At 37.8% G+C, this 8,035-nt stretch overlaps 1 pseudogene; it reads right to left on the bottom strand.

The window, feature by feature from the left end:
- Nucleotides 1–4,702: 4,702 nt before the first annotated feature.
- LOC150007293 (ATP synthase F(0) complex subunit C1, mitochondrial pseudogene) lies at nucleotides 4,703–5,107 on the bottom strand (annotated as a pseudogene).
- Between the last annotated feature and the right edge of the window lie 2,928 nt (nucleotides 5,108–8,035).

Below are 8,035 nucleotides of genomic sequence, written 5' to 3'. Positions count from 1 at the left end.
TTATTTTATGTGTTATCTTCTCAAATTTACAGATTGTAAGCTCCCCAAGGACAGATTTTTCTGCCTTACCTGTTCATATACATCACAATGCCTAAGAGCTTTATTCTTGATGAGATGGCCAGCGTAGATTTGCTGACAAAAGTCAGTACATGTTTATAGGGCTTCAGTGTCTAAATCAAGAATCAGAGAGGTGACCCTCATACTGGAACATGAGATTTACATGATGATTTTGTATTACAGAAGATAAAACTCCCCAAAAGACAAAACCAAAAGCAATTTTGAAAAAAGATTGAAGTTGTGAACTGCATTTGCAGAATTGCTTCTGGATACTAGGATATACATGAAATAAATTAATGGAAAATACTGAAGAGATAGGTTTAATATCATGGTCTCAAGAGCTTTTATGATTCAAGTAAAAAAAAATCAATTTAGATTATTTCATTCAGTTGTTTTCACTTCAGGATAATTCCTGAATCGTTAAACTTATTAATTTCTATAGCTGCTATAAGCCTCTGATTACATTTCTCACTTAATGAAACAGTAAACACATTACCAAATTTAAAGCCCCAAAGGGAAAAAAAAGGCTTAGGTATTTATCTTTTCAAATTTCAAATCTTTAATCAGGACTGTTAGCTATCTATGGTAGGCTTAATAAAATTTTTATCATGCAACCAATTCAAATAAAGAATATAAATTGTTTTCTATTTTATTTTTAAAAACATTACAATGGACAGTTTCATGACATTTAGAAACAAAGATTTATATGGACACAAGATTTTCTATATTTATACTCTGTTCTCTTTCAGCAAGTGGACTTACATGAGTTTTACTTTCAGTTGTCAGTCACTCCATGGATCCCTCACTACAGGGTGAGGCTCCTTCCCCTTCCTTAATAAAACCATGACCAGGACTGTGTGGTGAATCCAGGTGAAAGCTGGTCCATCAAGGCATTTCTCATCTAAAGCATATGTTTGAAGTCTGGTAGTTGGTTAAGTAACAGGTAAATTTCTGTGTATTCAGAAGTTGACAGGTGATTTTCAAAGTAGTAGGATGATTTTGCAAAAGGAGGTCTAATGACATAGTGTTAAGTTGGAAAACAACCTGAGCTTAAAGTCTTAATGCAAACTGCAGGAAGTTAAGCTCTATGAAACTACTGAGTCCAGTGGGGCATTGGTGTTAAAAGACTGACAGATATGAGTAAAGCCATTTAGAAATAAGTTCTTTATTTCTTTACCTATTCTTTGATCATGCTAATCACCTCTGTCTACTCTGCTTGATTTTTTGAGACTCTCAAATGTGAAATACTTGTACAAGTAATTCATATATGTATTTAGTTTAGACTGCTAACATTTGAAAATTATTCTGAAAATGAAAAATGTATGTACAACACTTCATTGTTTTATTAATTAAGAAGTTATACTGCTTTATTTTAAAATAAGAATTCTTAAAGTATTCTTCTAAAAAAAAGGACATTGTGATTTAGATGAATGAATGGACTCTCCATGAATGTGCAAGGAACACTGACTCTGTTCCTGTTATTATCTTTTTGGGGGAGTGGACATTGCACCCCAGCTGTGAACCATGGAGTATGTGTGGCAGAGCATGTGCTGAAAGCCCAGCTTCCTCTTGGAGTAGAATCCTGTGGTTCAGCCACTTCTCTTTGATATTAATGTACAAAATAATACAGTGGTGCCTGTGCTTTTTAAATCACCTAAGCTAAACATACAATAGGGACAGGAGTATCACCCATAAATAAGGCATTTTGAATTGTTCACATGCTAATTTCAGGCTCATCAGGATTTATTTCGTTAAACCAACCCCCTTATTGACTCCTTCTCTAATTCCACATAGAAATAAATATATTAAAAAGACAAATATATCTGAAACCAAATTAAACCACATTGTTTTCAGATAATTAAAATATATAGATACTTGACTTTTATATAACTCCTTCAGAGGACATTAGCATTCACCCCTTGTATCTGGTATCACAGTACATATCAGTTTCCAGACTGACTCAGGGCTTTAGTTTATGTTATAAACTTCTGTATATGATTAATATGACCTGCATGTTTCACATTATTTGAAGCAAATTCTTGTTTCAAAAACTTTAGTTTGTAACCTTGCTCATTTAAGCCCAATTATTTAGGTAAACAATGTTTTTATTTACCTTGAAGAAATAGGACTACAAAAGGACCTTGAAGTAGAAGTTTAATAAATACTCAAAGTTGAACTGATTCAAAATTAATTATATCTTTGCAGGAAAAGTGGTAATCCAAAAGACTTTTACCTCCCTGAACCAAAGAAGGTAAGAATCTAGACATCACCAGAGAGAACCTAACTTCCCCCTTGCCTGATTCTTTGTATTCGGTATTTTTTACCTGCCTAATATGAGCAATTGGGCAAGACACATTCCCAAGGAGCCCACAGCCTAGTAGAAGAGAATTCAAGTAAACCAGATTATCTCTCTGCATGATGTGTGCTGAAAATAGTCAGTATAGAATACTAGAATAACAGAAAAAAAGAACACAAATTTGACCTCAATGGGAAAATGTGTTAATCAGGCAGGGAGAGCTTCTGAGAGTTGGTGATTCTTCTGGAGTGAGTTTGGGAAGATAGAAGTGGGGGTTAAGGGTGAACCAAGTGAGGGAGGACATTCCCACCAGGAGCAGTCGCCTATATAGTGCCTAGAGACATAGACAAGAAATTCCAGATAATTCCACATGGGGAGAATAAGATGGGATAGGGAAATAACTGGGAGTAGTGAAAAGTGAAAACTTAATTTACCACTTTAATGAGTTTGGAATTAATTCTCAAGGTGATAGAAAATATTTTTTAAAGGTTTGCAAGTGGGGGAGCACTAAGATCTGATGTGCTGTCTGAAGAGTGCCTTAAATCCTTCCCAGTGTGGAATGGGAGAACAAGAGAGGCGTTCAAGGTGCTGGGCCAATGGGAAAATGGAGCAGTTTAGATCTTTCCTGTGAAGAAGTAATGGTCACCTATAAGTACCATGAACTTTTCTCATTTTGAAATCTCTAGTTCAATTTAAATACCATATCTTTCCCAGCGCTAACATACTACGCTGCCATTCTCGACAGCCTAAGCTGTTTCTCTCTGTGCGTCCCTTATCATGTGATCACAGACCCTGGATAGGACAAACCCACTGCTCTCACTGAGTCTGGCAATGAACATTCTGGGAAAATATTTCTTTGGAGGAAGCTCCAAATTATGGCATCAGGCAATCTTAAATCAAATCTTGGCTTTGTCACCTTTAGCTGTGTTGCCTTGGGAAACCCTGTCAACTCTGAGCCTCAGTTTTCTTACCTTAAAAATAGAAACCAAAATAGCTGTCTAGCAAGATTCTTAGAACTGAAGATCATTTAAGACCCCTAGCAGAGATTAAGCCCTCTGTGAGCAGTACTTGTATTTATTACTAAAGAAGAAGTGGTGTGAGCAAATTTCCTATTTTCTAGCTGCTCTGTTACAGATAGACTTTGGCGGGAGCTCCCAGTGGAGGACTAGGGCCTGGAACTCTCCTGTCACTCTGGTTCCAGGTCATTAATACTTACAGGGAGCTAAGCAGCTGAGCTTCTCTAGAAACCTATGCAAAACAGTCTTGGTTTTAACTATGTAATCAACCTGACAGGGCTACAGCTGAAATAAATGCGAACACCGTGGCCAGGTGGCCTTGGGGATTGTGGACTGCAATTAACCTCCTCACTCCCACTCACAGAGTGCTCCACAGAGACATAGTTGCCTTGTCACTGGCTGAATTTGGTTCTGCGTCTTCATTTCAAACAGCATTTGTGCTCTCTAAGTGTGGCTGTGATCAGAAGCATTTCCAGAGAACAGAGAAAACAAAATGGAGAAAGCCTGAAGCACAGATTCTCCCAGCGAACCTTTCAGAGAGTTCAAAGAATGCAAGGGAGCAGTGTGCTTTCGGAGAAGGGAAGCTGGCACTTCTCTCCTATTTTCATATGAATATAATGATGCAGCCCACACCTCTTCTGAAGATAATGAGGATGTAATTCCTAGGTTAAGCAGAAAAACCTGGTGAGAGAGCAAATGGGGGAATTTCATCTTGAGCAGTAGTACAGTGTGGAAACTTTGGGTAGAAGGTATGAACCCAGAAACAGAAGGACCTCTAAGTAACTGGCTTCTGATATGCATTCATTTAGTATTTTTTCTTGTTCCTGAAGGCAAGAAAATTTTTAAAAAATTCCCTCTGTATCTACAGCTGGCATTTTTGCAGTGATCATTAGTAGAACATGTTGGCAGTGGAAAACATGTTCAGCTTTTCCAGAACTGGCTGTCATTTGTGCCAAAAGCAAATAGGAATAGAAATAGTAATGCCAATATTATTATTACCATACCAGGAGTCAGCTAGTTCTTCTGTGCTATAGCTTTCAGAAGTTGAGATGAGTACCCTTATTTTGCCACCCACAGAGCCATGATGTATGCAGGATGGGAGAGGCAGAGGGGTCAGGCTAGGCAGAAAATGCAAAACTCTCTGAGTGTGAGCAGCCAGCTTGACTTAATAGCCCAGGACTATCTCTTCCAAAAGGGTTTACCTCTTTTGTTCTGTTTGTTTGTGTGTTAGATTCTAGAGAAATGTGTTTATTGGTAAAGCATCACATATTCCAGCATTGGGCATGGCCTGGAGTCAGAGTAGCAGGGATGGGTGGGTGACCTCCACATAGTGTCACATGGTGAAGAGGATGAGGAAGGAAACCATGAAACAGAAAATCCCCATGGCCTCAGACATTGCAAAGCCCAACGGCAAAGCAGAAGAGCTGCTGCTTGAGAGACAGGTTTCTGGCATAGCCAATGATCAAAATGCCAAATACTGCCCCAATTCTAAGCCCTAAACCAGCCACACCCACTGTGGCAGCCTCAGCACCAATCAACTTGGCCTCTGTGTCAGTGTACTGGAAAACAACCCCAGTCTGGAATTCCCATCTGGCCACCAGGAGTGGGGAGCTGCTGTAGGAAATCTGTTCAGATGGGACCTCGAGCTTACCCAGAAAGGAGGCAGAGGCCTGATGATGCCACTGGTATAACCGCAGATCAGAGTCAAAGGACTGAGCAGTGCTCTGCTGGTCTGCATTTTTTAAATCTGCACTCCCCCTTGCTCAGATCACTGCACTCCCCCGCTCAAGGGGACTGACTCATGTCCCAGCTTTAACTCTGGGTCTACCTCTTTTAAATAAAGGAAAAGCTTGAGAATCAAGCCCATTCTAATAGAGGTATTAATTAGAAGAACATTTCCAGAAAGTAACGTAGAGAATTTGGCTATATTCATCAATAGCCTTTTAAAAAACATCATATGTTTGATTCAGAATGTCATTTCTAAGAATATACCCTGAAGAAACCATTTAAAATGCACACAACTATTTTAAAGTACAAAATGCATATTATAGAAATAGTTTAATATAAAAAGAAAAACATTTTGAATAAGCAGCAAATATAGTGTTAATTAATTAAACTACATTGAATTTATTCAACTTCTAAAGGGGTTTTGTAGAATTTTAAATGACCATACAGATTGCTTAAATTTTCTCCTTTTCTCACTTCAAAGAAAAGTTATTTCAAGGTAGGGGAAATTTTCCCTCCTTACATAGCTACCTGTGAAGCAAAACTAGCATGGAAAAAACCAGCCATTAGGATCTGGCTGACTTTTGGAAACTGCTGGTCTATCCCCTCTCTCATTGCATCCCTTCTTTTCTCCCCACAGCATTTCCATTAATCCCATTGCTGCCAAAGGAACATTGAAGCATGTTTCCGCTTGTTTCTAGACATGGCTGTTATCATTGTCCCTAATCCAGAGTTAATTAGAGAGTAGCTTCTCAACGAAGGACCTATGGGAATGTAGGCATGCTGAGGGTAATATATAAATAAATAAAGCAAGTTTCAGAACTATGTTTACAGTATAATTCATTCATTTATTCACTAAATACCTATTTGTTGAGCACTCACCATTAAGTGGCAACAAGAGACACATAGTCTCTACAATCATAGATCTTATAAATTAGTTGAGAATAAAGGCAATTCAAATCTATGGAAGCATGCTAAAATGTAAATGTGCACATGCCAGGCGAGCATCCTGACAGAGTTCAATCCAAACTCAGAGGAAAGTCAAGAAAGCATGTCCAATTAATGTATTCTCAAGAAAATAGTTCATAATGGTTAGTATTGGAATCTGTGTTTTTAAGGGTTGTATAAAGTGGTGCAGCTTAAGGGATAAAAGAATAAGAAGAGCTTTTCAAGCCACAGTAAGAACTTAGTAGTCTTCTGAGTGTCAATGGATAACAACAGTAAGTTTGAGGAGAGAAATAATCATACATGCAAGCTGTAAATCCATAACTTCAGTGTAGATAAACTATTGGCTGGTGGGCAATCCAGCTGCAGTCAGGGAAACCAACCAGGAGACCACATGAGTAATATCAGTAGATATGAAGTGGCTACACTAGAGATAGTACAGTGGAGGGAGCAAACTAGAAGAACTTGAAAGATGTTTACAGTCAGGTGGACTCAGAAAATGATCATTTGTGTCAGATGGGTGGGGGAAAGGAATCAAGAATGAAGCTCAGATTTATCTCTTAGTGATATTAACTGAGATTGAAAACAGAAAAGCAAGTGAGAGAATGATAATAAGCTGTTTTAAACATGTTGAACTTGAAGTGCCAATGGGACACAGAGGGGTGATGCTCAGGAGGAAAATCAATATAAGCATTTGAAATTCATGAAGGGGTTTGAGCTGCTGGGGGCAGGATTTCAAAAGCCTTGAGCATATAGACCATACTTCAGATCATGAGTGTGTATGAGAGAATCTGGGAATGTTATAAAGAATGAGAAAATACATAAAGCTTAGGATAAAATGAAAATATATCAAGGACAAGCAAAGAAAGAGAAGTGCATGCAAAAAAGAGACTTAGAAATAGCTATCAAAGGGTAGGGTAAATCTAGTAAATACAGTATTCCCTCACTTATCATGGGTATTACATTCTAGACCCCCCCGCAAAGTAGGAACCTTACATTTATTCTACATTCTTAAACCTATGTAAGTTTAACAACATACGTATACAGTATCGCAAAATCCCCTGATATAGTGAAAAATCAGTGATAAATAATTAAATATATTTTTTAAAATCCCACAATACAGTGAGGCCACGATAAGTGAACCACGATATAGAGAGGGACTATTGTATAGTCTACTGTCACAGAAATCAGGGATAGAGAGCATTTCAGGAAAAACAGAGTGACTTGATGATAAGACTATCGATTTATAAAATATATTAGTAAGTCAAAAGAGAAAAATTGTATAGTCATATCAATAGATGATAAAAAAGTTAATAGAACAGTGGATATTATTGAATCAAAATGTTTATAAAATACTTAACGACAAGTGATTCTTTAACATAATACATACGTAAATATGCATGGATATTTATATGTGTTTGTATCTATGCAGGCATGTGTGTTTGTATGTGTGTGTGTGAGAGTCTCCAAGACCATTCCAGTTTTCATGGAGTCACCAGGAGAACAAGTATATCTCACAGGACTCAGCATACAGCTGTATGTACTCATAGTTATGATTTATTACAGTGAAAGGATATAAAGTAAAAATCAGCAAAGGAACAATAAATGTGCATGGAGTGAAGTTCAGAAGAAAACAGGCGCAAACGTCCAAGAGTCCTCTCTCAATGGAGGCACACAGGATGTGCTTACTTTTTACAGGAACGAGATAAAACAACATGAAAGAAATGTCTACCAGGATGCTTATTAGAGACTCAGTGTCTAGGATTTTTGTTGGAGACATAGTCACACTTTGCCTAGTGCTTACTATATGGTTTGCACAAATAGTTTAGGCACAATAAACCATTCTTGGCAGAGAATGATGGAAATCCTCTTTCCTCTCTCTCTCTCTCTCCCAGTCTCTCTTATACATCTAAGTCAGGATGCCAGTTACTAACACATTAGAAAACCAAGGGAGATGACCACACCACTTTCTCTGCTGTTATGGAGCAGTGTTCTA

The sequence above is a fragment of the Furipterus horrens genome, unplaced genomic scaffold, assembly GCF_987537825.1.
Source record: "Furipterus horrens unplaced genomic scaffold, mFurHor1.1.pri manual_scaffold_6, whole genome shotgun sequence".
In the NCBI taxonomy this organism is placed as follows: domain Eukaryota; kingdom Metazoa; phylum Chordata; class Mammalia; order Chiroptera; family Furipteridae; genus Furipterus; species Furipterus horrens.
This window is presented reverse-complemented; position numbering and strand designations above follow the sequence as displayed.